Raw genomic sequence first — 17,095 nt, forward strand, 5'->3', positions numbered from 1 at the left:
AGCGACGCTCTTTCCCTCTACACGAAGCAGAAACAGCAACAGTCAAGATTTGCCCCTCGTGCCAAAAGCGTTTGTTCAAGCTTTAAAAAGTCAGCAACGAAAGTGAGTCGCAAAGGTCGAACTGAAAACAAAAATACTACTTGACTCATAGTTAGCGGAAATATTTGAAAAGACAAACCTTTTTCTGTTAAATTCTCAAGAGCACTTGAATCGTCAGCCCAAATCGCCGGAAGCCCGCTCTCCGATTTGGCCCAACATTATGCAATTTATCAGCGGATCTATATTTTCTTTTCTACAATGGCTCTTTTTACCATATGAACAACGTTTTGTAAAAGTGCCTTTATGTTTACAATTATTTATGTGCGGTATTGCCGTTAGGCATTCCATCAGAAGGCTGGTTCCCAGTACGAAACGAATCCTGTCTGTGCCCGGGTACGAACCTAGACCACAACGTGTCCCGAAGATTAGGAAGCGAATACGTTATCCACTAAGTTATCATGAGGAGTTTCCAGAAGCGCCTACGTTTCCTGTACATAAAACTCTCTAGAGTATTTCATTTCCTTATGCTTACAGGTGATATCTATAAGCTATTATTCGCTCTGTATAATTTAGTCCGCTTGAATATGGATGCAAGATATAATAAGAGGGAATATGTATTTACGATTGGTTGCTCTATTTCCTGTGTAGATTATGGCATGCTTAATGCAACGTGCACAGAAGGTTGCAGTGTCTGTCTTGTTTTTGTGAGGCCTCTGATCTTATATGTTCATGGCCGAAGTATTGCCACCAATAAGCAGAGAATTGCACGAGGTAAGTTGGAGAAGATGCCATTCCAGGTGCCATATATCTCCGTTCACATGTCACAGAAACACCATTAGACCACATAATGGTATTTCTGTGATCTGAGTGATTACTGATTCCCAAGTGAGGTCCTCGTTTTGTTCTGGTGTTCTATCTTCGATCGACTACGGCTTTATTTGTTCGGGCAACTTTTTTTTTCCACGGATACATATACTGTTGAGTTAGTTTTCTAAAAATTTGCTCTCTGCACTATTTTAGACCTGATTTTCGGTTAGTTGTATTTGTGATTATGGTGACTGACGCTTGAGTTTCCCGTAGACTTACAGCAATAGACGGAAACCTATTTTTCAGAAAAGCAATGTGCTTTATTTATATTTGTTGCTGAAAATGGAGGGAAACTTTTTCTCAACACTCGCGAGACGTTCCAATCGCCTTTTAATCAATTAATCCGATTAAAAGGCGATTAAATTCGCTTATATTTATTTTTTATTTACTTTAGTGTAGGAAAAATGTTGAATTTCGTATATGGCTTTCTTAAAAAAACTTTTTTCCAAGCTTCCACCAAATGTGTACTGTCGGAGGGCTATTTGCTCGTTCCGTAAGGCTGCTATTATCGTGTTGTTTGAGTCAGAAGATTTTAGCCTGACTTTCAAGGAAGGGCTTGTCGTATAGTAAAAATAGTATTTTTAACATATCTTATTCGTCTCACGTCGAAGTCAAAAAACGGCCATATTAGCTAGAAAAAGCGGTGGCGCCCTACGAGTGCTCTATAGTTGACACTACGATTCAGTAGTGGTTTTCACATTAAGAATTAGGACATCCTTTGCCTAAGTAATGCACTCCACTCAACGTCCCAAGTTCAACGAGAATAAACCTGAGCCTCTTTCAAAAAGGCCCAATTACTAAATGAGCTCTCACTGAGTGCCAAGGAAATAGCCTTGAACATCGGAAGCAAGTACGTGTCTCAGATTCACGCTTTTCACCCAACAAAACCCATGTTTGCAGCTCGAGGTGAGCTTAAAATTTTGCAGTCAAGACAAAATTATTACAACCTTCTGAACAAAAGTAACAAGAATAAAAGTGAGCTCTTTTACGTATTGCAGTAATCACGAAGGGAAAGCGACAAGCAGGACCCGAGATTACATATTTATCAATAAAATTTAAAAAAAAAGCAAGCATTTATAAAATCAATGAGTGTTCTTTATATATATATATAAATCTTTTCGGATACCCATGAAACGAGTATAAACAACTCTCTGAACCTGATCTGACTAGAAACCAGTTAAAATCTTACTTTTTAACCATACTCTCTTAGCAGATTCTAAACATCATAAACTAGCTCTATATTTTTTCTTTCAAACAATCCGTTCAATAGTTAGCTTTCCCGAACTTCCGTTTTTCACAGAGGCAAAATGTGTCCAATCGATTTCATTAATAATCTCTTCTGGCTTCATCAAACGTTGCATTTCTATTGCCTGTGAGCATTTTTACGCGCGTTCATGTTAACTATAAAATCGTGCACTTTTCACTGTTCTTTTGATTTACGATTACCCTTGTTCGCTGTCTAACAATAGCCGCTTATTTGGCCCAACGCATACGTGTTTTAGCAAATCTCGCAGCACGTTAAGGCACGCTGATATCGTGTCCGATCGAGTTCTATAACCTGTGCTGAGTGCGACACAGACACTACATAGATGGTTCATCGATCATCTTGCGCGGGGAAAAAGACGAATTTTCCCGATCGTTTCGATCCGAGCGACGGCAGTATCTGGTTGAGTAAACTATCGGCACACCTTGGCTACCGCCGCCGCTACATATGCTGCTCGCGGTGGACATGAATTGGAACCTTAAACTTGTACACGTGCGCTGTACACGTCGCGGCGATATGAAGGATGTTAACTAACGTGAATCTAGACTAGGCGTATGATTTCTTCCTACCCGGCGACGACTACGCAGGCTATGTTCTATCGCAGCCAAGGTCAGGTTGACTGACAGAATTTTTTCGTTCGACGCGGTGACATAGCTATAGTCGGCGTTAGGAATGATCTTGCAGTATTCATGGCCTTACATATTTAGACTTATCTATTAGAAAAGCAAGTGCTCCCTCATCTGAATGGCTGTTCGCTATCTGTTGGGCATCAGGGGTTAATACCGCTTCGGTAATCGTAACTGCCACGTGCTCATCTAAATAGCCCCGGACCTCAAAACTTAGAGTCTTATTTGTTGAAAATTACTCCTCCGTAAGAGGAATAGTGTCGATGTGAACCAAAAGAAAATCCAAATCACTGAAATCTTCAACATCGATGAGTCTACTGAGGACCTATTGTTACCGACGCTGCAAGGATTATGATAGTCCCGTGAACTTCAAGGCGTTTTTTTGAGAAAGCATATCCCACATGCAAAGCCGCAGATGAACACACACGTTACTGTACTTCCAATAACGCTGAAAGTGAAAGAAATTGTATACAAGTTACACTGCTAAGTTGTTCTGCATGGGGCTTGCTTCTTAGATCTGTCGCATTTAAATTCATATTCATTTGGACCTAAACAAAATGGCGTTTTAGTCTGATTTTCAAAAAAAAGTGGTAGTCACAAACGACCTGTGCGTAATAAATGCAACATTGAAATCGTCGCGAATAGAATCAATAAACTCAGCATTAGTGGTACATTTTTTACTTATTTGATAAATTCAAATTTAGTTTTTTTTTTAAATTTTCTTCAATAGAATATCCTTTGTAGTCCCTAAATGAACTGAATATTGAGAAATATTAAATTATGATAACTTATAGATCCTCTCTGACCGTTACGCGATCCTCTGAAGAGACTATCAGCTTGCCTGAGGCACCGATTAGTGGGAAAACAGGACTATCATGGCGCCGCGAAACTCATAGTGGCAATGACGCATATGAGAGGTTTCATGGTTAGTTTGGGGTTCACCATCTCCAAGTTTCAGTAAATCTCAGCAAACTTCGTAACAGCAACTGGATATATGTGTCCATAAATAGTTTAGATAGGAAATTGAACCAAATAATCACAAAGTTTTCCCGAATATACAATTCGCAGTTAAAGTACGATCCGTTTGAGAACCTCCTCCAGGGGATTCGTTGTTTCCCAGTGAATTCATCTCAAAAAAAAAAGCCTCTGAAACGACGCCCCTTGTTGTAACAGTTGTAGAGACTGTTGTGAGAAAATTGTGATTGTAGAGACTGGATTAGCTTGCTACCGATATTGTGGGTTGTTGAGTAATAAATTAGTAAATAATGATATTATCAACAAGGTTACTAGGAACTGAATGTTCCGAATTAACAGCATGACGAAGCGTTTCATAGCTGACTGTATGATGTTCTTAACTTATCAAGAATTGCCTTGTCTACTTTGTAACTATAAGTTTATATTTGACAAAGTCAATCGCAAATCGCTATTGAATCAAATGGGCACATGTTACGCGTATGACACGCATGTGGCTTCTATCATGCCTATAAGAACGATCGGTTGAGTCGCCGATTTTTTTGACGCATTATCGCCTGTACCTTAAGACGCGTGTACTATATTCGGCGTCAATTTTGGTTTGTAGGGTCGAGTAAAGTATTTAGTCTATTTGATAATACCCTGATCGAGCAAGAGGGGGTACCGCGGCACCTATTCTCATATTCCATATAATTCAATTTTTTAGGCCACACAGGGCTCATCCTTAAACATTTCTGGCTGAGCGCGGGCGCCATATCGAGCTGCTATCATTTGGAATATGTGGAGTATTTAAAAAAATGACTAGATACCCTCTGGGCGACATGCATTCATGTTATGACCAAATATTGTATGATCCGATGAAACGAGTCGCCACATGATTTTCTGGATAAGACGTCGAAAATGACACACGAACCTTAAACCGTGCCTATGAGCTTCTTAAGCAAGTCTGGAACTCTCTAAACTAGATGACTGATATAATGTAGTTATCCGAAGTTCCTTTTGAGAGTTTGTTGCGCTTATAACTACAGAGATACCTAATCCTCGTCTTCTGCATCCACTGACATGTTGAAATCAAAGGTTAAAGTTTGCACTCATCTTATTGGTTTTGAATCAGCTGTCAAGGGTTGAAGGGCAAACAAATTCGTCTCTTGAGCACTTGAGGCTAAACGGTCAATAAACACTGATTTCTAAGCAAGTGGTAAACAAGCATCTGATGGGTGTATTCTCTTAATAAAGGCGGTGGTAAAGTTAAAATGTTATTTAAACAATATGCAGAATTGAAGGAAGAAGATTCCCTAGGTACGTGTTTACCTATACGAGAATGGAAAGGATATAAATTTAACGTATCATCTGGCAAATCATTTATAATATGACCCTCAATTACATACCTAGTCATGGAAGCCGTGCTGAATTTTTTTAATGCTTTTAATTTTTAGTAGCTTGATTGTCTTGTTCCTATCTAACCTTAGGAAGCAGGTTTGCCTGGAAAGCTTTTGTTTACGGATTCGAAGAGTCCCCCTTATCAGAATTACCTGTGCCTCATGGATCTGGTCGACTTCCGAAGGAATATCTTTTCCAGCGAGTTGCTCTGTAAGGACGCTAAACGATGGACAATTTAACTTTGGACATTAATTGGACATTTAAATGGACAATTCATAAAAAGCTACAAGCTTTATTGGCTATTTACTGGCTTAAAGCCAGTTAAATACAACCGTTTTAATACTACGCTAAAGTATTCTGTTAGAACTCGTAACCCGTTCGCTCGGGAAATCTGTGCCGCTATTTCTAATGGTAATATTAACACACCTCCAGTGTACGCCAACGTTAGCGTTCGAGGTCCTAGTTGTAAGCCCTTCATCGAAATTGAAGCATCTTATAGCACTAAAAAAAAGACAAGCTTTTGTAACAGGTTGCAGCCTTAGTTTTTTGTGCTCATAAACGGAATTCGTACATAAAAGGTATAGTAACCATTGAATATTAAATGTTTGGTGGCTAGGAAAAACCACATTTACCTTTTACATGTACTAATCTGTGTCTACTTGTATTAAACATAGTCGTTTTTCATGCGTTAGGTACATATTCACACATCCCACGTAAAATAACGACACACTAATTATAATAATAAACCGCGTTTATTTTATGTGAGTAAAATGCCGTAATACATTGTTATCGTCAACCTGAACATGGAGGAAATCTAACCAATTCTAACTTGTATTTTGTGACTTGCATCTAAAGAAATGAATTCTATAATTTCGTAAAAACATCTCTAAAGTATTGTTATAAGACGACGTCAGTTTATTAGGCGTGTGCGTACCTTTGCATGAAGAAAACGCAACGTTCTATGTGCGGATGTAGAAGATCATGACCTTTTTACACAAAAATCACAATTAAGCTGTTTTCGGATTGCTTACTTTACCAACTTTGCCGAGATATTTTAGCAAAACATACGTTGAAAGCCCTTTGGCCTAAAAACCGTCTGTATGAATATCGGGTCAACGCTATTGTATACACATATCAATATTGGCTTGTTGAACGATGCGATTTTAGATCTCTGCTGTGGAGGCAGAGCGTCAGAAATTCTCTCACACGTAAAGCTTACCAAGTGTCCTACATGTCAAAATGAGTACCAAGTGAAGAGTCAGAGGATAAAGCGTGTACCGTTAGGATTAGTTTTATATTTTAGGTAAGTGCGAAACTCTATTATGGTAACATGGAAGTGTCAGACAGGCAGTGTTTCGTATAAGGCAGCAAAATCATTAAACGGTAAATGTCCGTTACAACAAACAGGAAACATGGAATAGACACTGCTGTTAGACTTCAGTAACACGCAATCCTCCTGTCACGATTGCCGTACAACATTCAGTAGAATGTTAAAGCATAGAGATATAGATTTGAATATTACCCCAGAAAAAAAACACTCATAGGAAATTTAAATATAAAAACTATTCTGTGCTGGGCAATAAACCTTGATTTCAATAGTTAGAAGTAGAGCCAAAGGAAAATGGAAATGTCAAAATCTACCTTCAGAAATATAACAAACATCAATTTTCACTGAAAACAATACCATTATTAGAATTCGCCATTACTTAGTAAGTTATTGTTACAATAGGAAAACTTCGTACAGAACATTTTGACATCGCTAAAGCGCAAACCCTTATCATGACGACAGAACTTAGGATGATGATAATGCAAAAAAATTGATTAAGCTACACAACAACCCATATGATAGCACCGGCTGGCGTACATTTGGGAAAAAGTGAAAGTTCCATGGGGATGATTACAAATAGATTATATAGCGTAGTCACGAGGCACATGCCTACGCATAACAGCCGATGCCACTATTAAATGGCGCAAAGTTACCCCACTGAAATCAGCTACAATCAAAGGAACTATGAAATGTGTAATGCAAATATTGGTGATGTGTCTTAGATATCCGAAAAAACTGCGTGAGATGACAGAGCTCAGTTCAGAAATCTTCGCAGGTACGCACAACAAAAGAATATTTGAAGAACGCTCGAAAACTGCCACATTGGCCTGCAAGAAAGTCTGGCCAGATAAATCTCCCTACCAAACAAATAAATTCGTCACCAACAGAGATAGCTTCAGGAAAAAAAACTGCAAGAAAGCAACTTAGAGTTATTTACGATCTACAACCCCATCGATCGAGAAGTCATAATGTTATGACATTACACGTAGAAGAGCCTGATCTCATCGATACCATGAATCACGTCCGAAGATCACGAGAGAACGAATCACTGGTAATTAGTACAACGCTTATCCATGGCAAAACCTCTACTCAAGATCGAGGACTGACTACCAATTCTAAGATGAATGCGACAGAGCGAAGGATACTAAAAATGCAATTGAACCAATATTTTAAATTAATTAAATAAATGAACTGACGAAATTTACTCGTATAAGAGAATATTGGATCCTCATTTATGAATCTAGATTATCAGACAAATCTGAGACAGTTTGAAATTAAATATATTATGCAAGCTTAGGTGTTAGACGTGTTCGTTTTTATTCTTTAAAACACTCATTCTGCCACTTTGACAGGTTCCGTCTCCGAACCCGATTTCTCTCCCGAGCACCACCGTTCGCCTGCTTGGTCCCCTTCCACCTGGCCATAAAGGTTAAACCACGTTTCGTCTATAACGATCGTAGAGCCTAGGCTGTTATCTTGCTGTATAAAGTTCCGCAGAACTATGTGTGGAATATACAACACGTATTTGGTCTGAAGCAGCGGATCAACTTTTTAATCTGTCTTCATAATTTTCAGTATTAGGGTTGTAGTTCTGTGACACACTACATGAAATACCTCCTTTGACCGACAGATACCCTAGACGCCTTCTGATATTTGCTTCCGTGGAAAGCTCTTTCGAGTAACGATCCATCCTCATATATCAGGTCACCCCCTTGCTAGTACAAGAATACTTGAAGCGTTTGTGTCTTTCTTACGTACTTTTTTCCATCAGCTCGATGCATTCGCGTCTACATTTGTGTTCCCATTTTACCTACACTTGTATATTTTCAATGTTTTTCAGATAGTTAGTGCATCACATTCAAATCAGTAAACAATCTAAATTAATGAATTGCAACCAAAAGCTAACGACAATCTCTACAGGCTAACTGCGCGTACCTTTTGCTAAAAAAGCTTTTGCCTGAGAATGAGAAAGTACCTGTCGCAGAGTGGAAAGCCATCATTGGACTATTTGTATTAGCTGTGGACACCTGTCGTTGAAAGCGGGTTCAGCGGCGGCGACGACGCCGCTCGTGGCCACACAGCTCTTGCTGCCCCCTTTCGAATTTCTGGTCTTACGGCTGTTCAACGTAATCTTATATTGTTCACTAATTGGCCCATAGGGTTATGTGTCATGGAAGCGGACAAAATGCGGTTTCGTTAAAAACCTGAGTGGCGCACATTAAACTAGTACATAACTAACGATGTATTTATTTACGACGAGAACAGCTAAGTTATTGTAAACGAACTCGATGAAAGTCCGTCACGAAGGAGCGAACAGTTTCGATAGAATCATGATTACTTATGCTTTGAATGAAATGAACCCTATCTATTGGAAACGTCAATGGTCGAAGCATGCCGAGATCAACACTCGACAAAAATACTTCCAGACGACACGCAATTTTCGACATAAGAACAATGCGTTAAACGTTAAGACGGACAAACGTTATGCCAAAAATGATCGAAATCAACGTACTTTTTATTTGAAACGAAAGTATCTCGGGTTAAATATAGTAGAAGGCTCTATTATACCAACTGCCACTTGGGTCGCCAACTTGCCACGTATTCGAGATCCGGTTTTGTTTAAACCCTCAGTTTGAGCATGTTGCTAGTTCGTTCAGGCCACGTAATCCATGCTTTTGCATACAGAATATATATTTTTATCAATTGCGGTCGCAGAGCCTTAAAATGCCTTAACACATATATATATATATATATATATATATATATATATATATATATGCAAGTTTTAATATTGTCGTTTAAGGTTCCCAGCTTTCTAATTAGTACTATACATCCGGTGAAGGCGGGCGTCCAACTCAAGTTTTGTAAAAATACATAATGAATAAGTGAAGGATGAATATTTAATGAAAAGCTGGAGAGAAAGAAAGCTATACGGGTGTAGTGTATCTTGGGCAGAGAACCCACGAGATGTGCGCTTCCAAGATACCAGAATTTTTCAATGTGCACACCTTTCTGATATAGGGATAGCATGGTAACAGCCGTGAAGAGCGAACAGGTGAATTAGTGAGGTAAAGCTGCTTCAAATTGCAGTATAACACTGAAGTGATTAGCTTTAACTTGCGGCTCCCTCAACATGCCATGAGTTCCGAATTCGAAAAAGTTACAACCGTCTACCGGCAGATGCATCAGTCGTCTATGAGGTTTCCTGTAAAGCAACCAGACGTGGTCAAAGTAAAGTACAGGTACTCTAACAAAGTCCATGTGATAGCTTAGTGGGTAACGGATTTGGCTGCTATTCGGTTAGGGACACGTTGTAGCCTAGTTTTGAACCCGGTGTTACTACTTATACGTTTATGATTAAACCTATCGCGTTTATTAAACGTAGAAGTATCGATATAAAACGGTGTGCGTGTTGGGAGGTTTCGAATTATACGCGAAAACACCCAGATTATTTTAATGAGACTAGTCGGTATCCAAGAAACGGTAAAGTTAGAACGTCCCGGTCGCGGCGATCTTTGTGCTGGACATCGAAAAACCTAACTATCTGCCACGGTATCCTTTCACGATATCGCGACCACATAATATATGCGGTGCTTACCTTGGAATGGGACTTCAAACAATTGATCAATCAATCAATCAGACCCATTTGGTGATGTTTTCGTTATACCTCAAAGAACTATCCGGGATGGTTTACCCTAGGAGGCCTCTGAATCGTATGTTAGTTACTAATTGCTTGAAGAGAAATAAAAAATTCCGGATGCTGCAAAATGAACTTATCACGACGCTGGTTATAACAGGTGATATTACCGTTACAAGATTGAGCTGTAAACTCGAATCCGCCGATAGTACTGCAACCGTTCTAGATATCCATTCCGTTAAGGGGTAACTTTGAACTAATCTTTGAAAAGAGACAGCTGATTAATTTTCTTATAGCTTGTTCTGTGTATTCGTCAGTCATTGGAAGCCACCGATTTTCTAAACACGCAACAAGTATTTAAATACATAACCGAAAAACAGCTAAATCATTAGTTCAGTTAGAAATGCTCAGGTATAGCTAAATGATACATTGTCAAAAAGTATAGTTGACCCAATTTTATGGGCGGAGTAACCGGTCAAACTAAATTTACCGTACAAATAAAAGGGCTCTCACTCAAAAGTAATGTTACAACTTCAAGCCAATGCAATCAAACATGGCTTAGGCGCTTACTAGGACGCAATGGCAAAATCAGCACGGGACAGCATACCTCCAAAAACTTTCTACACTTCTGCTCAGAACACTTGACATACATACGCATCGGACTTGTGACATATAATATAACAACGAAATGCATTCTTGGAAGGAAAAATAAATCAAAATTGGATGTCAAGCAAGGAAAACGACGCCTTTACAGGTTACTTTTCTAACCTATCTATCTGCCTATTGGCATTGACCAGGTACTACAAACGACAAAATCATTCTTGATCTGATCGCGGCTTCGAAAGGCACAGCACTAGCGACCTCACTGCTAATTCTCCATCTGAGTTTTAATAACACAAACATCGCGCTTGTGTCGCCGTATGAGAATCACTGTATTTAAACGGAAACCCCTCAGAATTGAAGATAAAAAGAAAGAGTCGGTGTATTGCTGAAACAAGCCCTATACTTACAGCTTAATTCTATTATGCACCATTAGATCTTCGTCTGGAGATGGTTATCGAGATGATTACTATAAACAGGAAATATACTTACGTACATAATAGGTCCGATAGTTGAAGAGAGAAGCGTGCATTTTTAAAAATGTGAAATGTTGAACAAGGTCCACTAGAAGACTGTGGACTGAAGTGCGTAGTTGAGACGTCCAAGAGATTCTGCCCTAACTGACCTGTAAAACGTGTCGTAAGAGTTCCACATTATCGCTAGTCGAACGGCAAACGCTGTTAAAGTTGCTAGGCGAATTGTAAAACAAGCCGGGTCTAACAAAGAAGATCTATATGTGACACTATTTTTGCGACATGCCACGGAACAGATAGATGGCTTCTCGCCAACTTTTCACAAAATTGTATAGACGCATTACAGCCATATTAGTACCAATCAAGTATTAAGATTAACGAATCATAGATAAGTCATTGCAGCCATTATAAAACGTCAACAAAACGTGCGAAAGGCGCCTGACGACAGTAGCAAACCGTCGAAATTTAACAAATCGACACTAGACGATGAACACTAATTATAGATGGATACAGCCATAAGCTCATTGAAGACAATGTCAGCTCAACAAGCGGCAATAGGAACTTGAACCTGGCTGAGCATTTTTATTACGGAGGATAGAAATCATAAAACAGGTTTACCATTACGGATTGGCCACTTTAAAATCGCGCATAATATTCAAACACCCAGTGTCGTTCAAACTCTCTTTAAAAGTAAAGGAAACCAAAAAAACACTGCTTTAGAAAAAGTCGGGTTCGCAGAAAACATGGGGGAAGTAGGGAGTGAAATTCCGCGGGAGAGAAATCAAGCGGCCCTGGCGTGGTGGAGAACGTGACCAGAATTACCGTGAGTGATTCATATAACAAAATCTGCCACTTGCTCATCCAGCTCAATGTGCAATTAAGGAAAATATGAACGGAATTATTAGCGAGCTCTGTACCCTGTATTAGTCTAATGCTGATTTAAGTGCGATTGGCGTGAAAATTGAAGAGATCTTTCGGTATAAAAAGTTTCGGTTGTTTCTTTATTGCGCTTTGTACTCCAGTCGCAGTGACCGTAATCGCATGCAAAGCGTACCGATTCTTACGCATCAAACAACACAGCAGTGGTACACTACACCTTGGGTGTCTCCTTCATGAGGGCACAGGTATCGTGAGTCTGTATCTCACTACCACAACAGACTGGATGTGAGCGAATCGATAAAGATAAACATGGCAAATAGTACTTTGCAGGGCTCTGAAATGTAAGGGATTGGGCAGAGGATTGAAGTAAGCCCAGTTATGCCATGAGTCTCATTCTAGGTGATCCCGTTGCAATACCTCGCGGTTCAGATCAGAAGTGATTCAATATACAGTGAGTGTGAGTAGAAGCTGCGAGTCAGTCGCAGGCTGGAAATACGGACGGATTATACGGAGTGAAGTATAAGAAAGAAATTAAGAATTAGTCGATAGTGGTGTTGGCGGAACCAAGTCCAACCGCCTGCGTTTACTCCACGTGAAATAGGCTTTTTCTTGTTATGTTCGGTCGTAAATACGAAAGATTCTCAAGCCCTTACAAAAAGGAACGCAATAACGATCGTATCTACTGAACTTCCTTATGCCAGGCTTCCTTGTCAATATAAAGCGTAAAGTGGAAATTAAATCGCTATGCACTACTTTAAGGGTTTGTAGGAGATGCAAAAATTCAACCCAGTCTGAACAGAAGATTGCAGATCACACACTACTGTTGGGAAGGAACAACGCATGCGCCCCATAAATATTTCTAAAGGCCTTTTCTCGTTGCCCCTTTCCCCTATGAATAAATAACAATTACAAAAATCCAGCGGACCACGTCGAAGTTATAAAGTTATCTAGCATGATTGACTACAGCCGAACGTTGGTAATGTCAAATGAGCAATATAAATATATAAATATATAAATGTTACGCTTCTAAGAGGAACTTCTTCTATAGGCCAAGGAATAACAGTGTACGCGCGTTTCTTCAAAGGGTACTGAATCTAGCTTTCGCTTGATGATAGCAAAGATAGATACCGTCCCGAACTGCAAATAAAGTTAACGGCACTGCTAAACCCACCCATAAATTGTCGGGAACGGCCAAACGTGCTCGCTTGCTCGGTTTTAGCGGGCACTAGCCTGCCCTCCTCATCCACGTCACACTGCGGCTGTGGCGCTGAGGTGTATCTCTTTGTCAGAATTGTACAGAAGACGAAACACGTCTTACATTGATCAAGGTTTCTGTTAAAACAGAGTTATTAACAAGATTTTTTCAATGGATCTCCGATTCTCTTCGCTCTACTCAGCGGTTGTACCTCACGGTTGATAAACAGCCTTTCAACGCTCATCGGAACAGGCTTTGCAAAGATACGCGGTGAATGCGATTATTAAGCTTGCAGCCTGCCAGTTGACATAGTTCTTACTACTGCATTCGAGATTTATATTTGCCTAAGAAGAAGACACATCCAGTCAACGTAATATTGCATTGTCCATTAATCGACCTCTAGAAAACTATTTTATGAACAATGCTGACATTAATGACGTACTGAAATAAAAAATTAAACGGAGCCAAAATACGTTTTCTGCTAGTTTTACGTTTATATCCAAATTGTTGATATCGGTGATTTTCAGGCTTCTAATCGACATTGTACACCGCTAGAATTTGGCGGAATTCGATCTGAAGTTTTGCAAAGCCTACCGCCTCTAATCACCTATTGATATGGCTGATATAGGTATTCAGTAGTGGTCAAGAGGGTAATCTAAGTGTTTGGCCCTGCTTTATTTGGCCACTATTCAAGCAAGTTTTCTTGAACATTTATAGTCTCTCCGAAATCGTGCAAGACTACAAAAAGGTTTGATAGGTCGAAAAACGGCACATTTTTGCCGGAAGTCGAAACGGATTATGATGCCGACGAGAAAAAAGCGTATGCAAGCATATTGCTCCTGTCTGGTCAACCTTTGGCATGCGAATAGCATTATCCAAAATAGAGGTGATCGAAAGCAATCATCTTTATAGTAAAGAGGAAAAGCTATGCGTAGCACTAAAGAAGTTCATTGACGCACTGTTCCACCCCTCCAAATGTCACGAAATAACATACTTCGAAAACATTTCGACAGTCAATTTAAGTCTAAGGAACATCTCAGTTCAGATCAGTCATTGACTTTCCTCATGGATGACTTTCCTTGAACTTATGCTAGTTCAACAGATAATTCATGAGCTGCTGTTGCTGCTGCAAACATGGCTGTCAACGAACATTTGCCTCGAAACTAAACTTATCTAGATAATTGCCGTTCGGACAGCGATCTAGAGGAATACAAAAATATACTGGAAGGATTAGGTTAGTTCCCATTAGCAATGAAAATTTATATCGATGAACAAGCGAGACCGAGTCAGCGACCATGTCGATCCCTTCTGTAGAGGGGAAAGCATAGCGCGTTTTTGGTTTTGGCGCCATCTAAAAGGTGAATTATCGAACGGAGTTCATCTCCAACCGCGCAGCCGTACATCACATACCTGAACGAAAGTTGAAAATTGTTTGAGATAACTACGCTGTAAATAGGGTCGTATAGAAAGCCAAATACTCCATGCCAAGCACCGCCATTTGCGAAAAAAATTTTGATTATTCTCCATTTAAATTGCTATCGTAGGTTGATAAGGAGCTTCGAACTTCAGACCACCGTCGCGCTATACAAACAATTTCGGAACGCCAATAACAAACGAAGAAAAATACAAGTATGGGATAAAGATGTCTCAAAATTCTTGAAAATAGTGGATTTGAATGCAACCGATGGATCTGTTGATTTCTTGAGCGAATAGAGCATTGTTGGATATAGAGCACTGGACATTGCATTGAAAAGGTCAGGCCGTAGGCATATAGAATTTGAATCGAGAAAGGGGAAGTCAGAAGCAGACGACACGGTCAGAATTGGCAATCACCGCTTTCTTATCTCTTTTTTTAGCCTGTCATAGAGCATCTACTTGTTCCGGGCTAATTTAGCAGGGAAACATTAAGACGGTGTCGTGATGAGAGGGCTGGCGCGTAATTTAAACTCGGCTGCAGCAGGCATTTAATCAACTTATTGAGTGTAGATACCACCACAACGTGCTCAATGAATGTAGCACGAGCTCGCTAAACGGTACCTTTAGCAAAAAACTTTAAATATGTAAAATACACCATACTCGCCCAAGATAATAAAAAAAGCTGTTATGATTCTCAGGGATCGACCAGCGCATTCGCATAAACACAGTGTCTAGCACCTCTGCAATTCCCACTGCCGCAGCCGAGAGCCATGAAAAACGTTTTCTAGCAAGTGACGGAACAAAAGAGCAGACAAGAGGCAGATGAATACAAACAACAGGTAAAAACTGATGGTGAAAAGTATAAATTGCAGCGAGTCCAGAAATATAATCATATATAATAAAGAATAAACACAGAAAAAACAGCTCCAGAGCCCCGATTCAAAGCATTCGCCGCGCTCATAACGGATTAGTAATTATTTGAGTGAAAACATATGAAGCCTCTTTCAAATGAGATGTACGGGTCGATAAAACCCCAACCCTATTTAACGAGATAAGGATTGCAATTGCACTAATATTCGTAACAGCAAAGATGATGGAATTGCCCAAGGGGGTTAACCCGAACCTCAAGCTATCGTAGGTGTGCTTGTATGTGGTAAAACTGACTACCTATTCGGCCGTATATTGTATTTGAATGGAGATAGACGCTTGAATCTGTGGTTCGTATTCAAACGTGTCGCTGAAAGAGGCCAGCAAAGAAAAGTCCACAGACAATGTGTGGCCGCGCTAAATCACCGAAATTCAACCGTTAGTAGCCATTTGAAACATTTACCATCATTACGTTCGTGACTAGATCACACAAATATACACCATCTACCCTTGGAACAGTGCTATATAACAATTATATAATCAATTATAAACAGAACTATTTTCCATATAAGCATCCTCATTCTGATGGTAGTGCAAATGATTAAATGTAGTTTTTTTTTTTCTGTAGATCTTATCCTGAAAAACTGTTCATGAAATTTTTGAGTTTACAAAGTTTCGAATTATTTCTTGCAGTCAAACTAAGCTCTAGGCCAGCTTGTTCTGCCTTATACATTGGCGTAGTGAATTGCTGTTTTCGGTAAATCTTAGAAATCAAAAAAGTTCCTTGAATGGCAGGTTCCACGGAGTAAATTGATTGCAAATATAGTGAATAATAATGTCTATTCAGATTAGATTAGTCCCTTCCAAATATCCGTTGTGTAGACATCATTTGATTTAAAATAGCTTCCTAGCGGGGTCAAGTTAGAACCTAGAATAAAAAATATATGCTAATCAACAATGGCGCAAATCGGGTGTAATCATTCGGGTGTCCCGACATATGGTTTGAAACGTGATAGTAATTCAATGTAGCATTAACTATATTTTTGTACTTAGCCAACGAATTCGAGCAGCTGCTAAAAACTCAAGAGTAAATATAAGGTTCAAATTATACACAGTACATACTTTTGCTTATTACAAGTAATATTTTTTTACTTAGTAAAGGTGAATAAATTTTACTAAATATATAAGCCTATATATCACACTCCTGAGGTCGAGTACTCTTATTCGGAATTCAGCTTAAAGCACCCAGTAGAATGATCGTGATATTCTTTTTAGACCGTGTCCGGCCGTTCAGTACAAGAAAACTCTGATCCGTATACATTTTGCATATGCTTCCCAAAAATATAAAAATAGGCTTCCAACATCGGCGCAAAATAGGGACGCCTGCATACAGAGTGATTTCAAATCTTACCGCCGTTCGACGATAACGATGTGATCTCCTTGTGGATCACATCATTGTCGTCGTTTCACGTCTATCGATATTCTCCGCAGGCTTTATCGCTAAATGTCGGGAGATCGAATGCTTGGACATTGTTGCATCAGCATAATGAGTG

The 17,095-nt window shown here is 39.5% G+C and overlaps 1 long non-coding RNA gene across 3 annotated transcripts; it reads right to left on the bottom strand.

Moving 5' to 3' along the window:
- Window positions 1-7,768: 7,768 nt before the first annotated feature.
- Window positions 7,769-15,040, bottom strand: LOC111268296 (uncharacterized). 3 transcript variants are annotated; one of them, XR_015314155.1, is made up of 4 exons: window positions 14,670-14,887; window positions 11,205-11,337; window positions 9,484-9,680; window positions 7,769-7,891 (listed from the first exon to the last, which is right to left on the bottom strand). It is a non-coding gene; the product is annotated as an uncharacterized LOC111268296 (long non-coding RNA). The 3 variants fall into 3 exon arrangements; XR_002685140.2 differs by lacking the exons at window positions 7,769-7,891; window positions 14,670-14,887 and adding an exon at window positions 14,942-15,040 and having other exon boundaries at window positions 8,958-9,680; XR_002685139.2 differs by lacking the exon at window positions 7,769-7,891 and having other exon boundaries at window positions 8,958-9,680; window positions 14,670-14,884.
- Between the last annotated feature and the right edge of the window lie 2,055 nt (window positions 15,041-17,095).

Source organism: Varroa jacobsoni, unplaced genomic scaffold, assembly GCF_002532875.2.
Source record: "Varroa jacobsoni isolate VJ856 unplaced genomic scaffold, vjacob_1.0 scaffold_1274, whole genome shotgun sequence".
Taxonomy (NCBI): domain Eukaryota; kingdom Metazoa; phylum Arthropoda; class Arachnida; order Mesostigmata; family Varroidae; genus Varroa; species Varroa jacobsoni.